Source organism: Egretta garzetta, unplaced genomic scaffold (genome assembly GCF_000687185.1).
Source record: "Egretta garzetta isolate BGI_Z169 unplaced genomic scaffold, ASM68718v1 scaffold144, whole genome shotgun sequence".
Classification (NCBI taxonomy): domain Eukaryota; kingdom Metazoa; phylum Chordata; class Aves; order Pelecaniformes; family Ardeidae; genus Egretta; species Egretta garzetta.
The window spans coordinates 481,896-483,447 of NW_009259316.1; the positions used below are offsets into that span (position 1 = coordinate 481,896).

Here is a 1,552-nt window from a genome sequence, read left to right on the forward strand (position 1 = left end):
GAGGGAAGCATCTTCACTTCTTAAGTAGTTTAAAACATAAATACAGAAACTGCCCTCTTAGTCCTGATATATAAATTACACCATTTCAAAGCAAAAATACTAACATTTTGCAATTTTTTGGATCCTTCTATTTGTCTGATTTTCCATTTTTATAGAGAAAGTTATAAATTGCTTTCTCAAGTGAACAGTTACATGTGATTTCTAAAAGAAATTACGAGTATGATTGCTAGTTCTACTGATCATTATGTGCATTTTCATATTATTCAAATGCGCAGCTAAGTTAATTCAATTGGCCTACACCAGAGAGTAAATTTAGATGTGTTTGTGCTTCTACGTATGAGCACTTAAGCAATGGAAGGTCTTAATTTTAAAATAACGAGCATGCACACTAGAGGATGGGTTAGGTAAGGTTTTTTCTATAAAATAAATGATATATTGAAATGAATGATAAAATGAATGATATATTCAATTTGGCAAAGAGTACGCTTTCCTCCAAGGCATAACCTGTTTTATGCGTCAATATAGGTCTTTCTCACATGCCAAGAATAGAAAAAGGATTGAAGTTACTCAGTAATAATCATTCTTTTGATAACAGTGAACTGATTATTATAGTCATGATTAAAATACTTTTCTGTACATTTTTACAAGACATTTATAGGGGAGAACAAAATCATCCCTTGCATCCATCGATAAAAAAAACAAAGACAGAAATTATTTTAACTTTTCAAACTATAGTTTCTTTCTAATGTTGAGAATAAATGCTCTTTTTAATGAGAAAATGGATTTTAAACCTTGAATAGTTTTCCCTTTACCCAATAGATGCTGGATCTCTTATGAATATGTGAGTATAGCTCCTAGTATCTATGTTCTGAACAAGAATAATGTAAGTGAAATTAAATGCTTCTTTTTGGAGGTCTCTTTTTACAGGAAAAGAACTTGGCTTAATTATTTATCACATTTGACAGTGTTAAAAAATTTATAATTGCCTAATTTATGTATAAATAGTTCCAAAAGGACAACTTTTAATTTCTAGCTTTCAAATCTACACATCATCACTCATTTCCAAATATCTACCATCTGTGGTTTATATTGACTCACTGTAGTGAGATTTCATAGATTAAGAAGCTAGCCCTTCAATGAGACACTCAACAAAAATGCATGCATTCAAGTCCACTAAAGTTAGTAAGACTTAAGATAAACATAGCCAGAGTCCTCTGGCAAGTAATAATAGCAAAGTGGCAAACTGGAAGAAATTACTTTAATTTAAATTACCTTCTGAAATGGAGCCCTAGTGGGTGGTGACCAGGGACAGTGGCTCTTTTTTAAATATTACTTTTTCCAATTTGAAATTCCTTTTGCCTGCTTTTCAAATTCACGAAACAACTGCAGCTTCAGCTGACACACTGGGATTTGAGGGTGACCTTCTTTGCTGGAATTCGCATCATCCGTAACAATCAATGTATTACTTTCCACTACACAGTCTCTCTTCCAGTATCCAGATTTGTATGTGACAGATACCACCTCAAAAGACAGAAATAAATGAAGTATCTCA

At 32.2% G+C, this 1,552-nt stretch overlaps 1 protein-coding gene across 1 annotated transcript in view; it reads right to left on the reverse strand.

Annotated features, from left to right (window-relative positions):
- The window catches only part of CTNND2 (catenin delta 2), a 581,628-nt gene that overhangs the window by 332,830 nt on the left and 247,246 nt on the right, over nt 1-1,552 (reverse strand). The gene's annotated exons all lie outside the window — the stretch shown is intronic.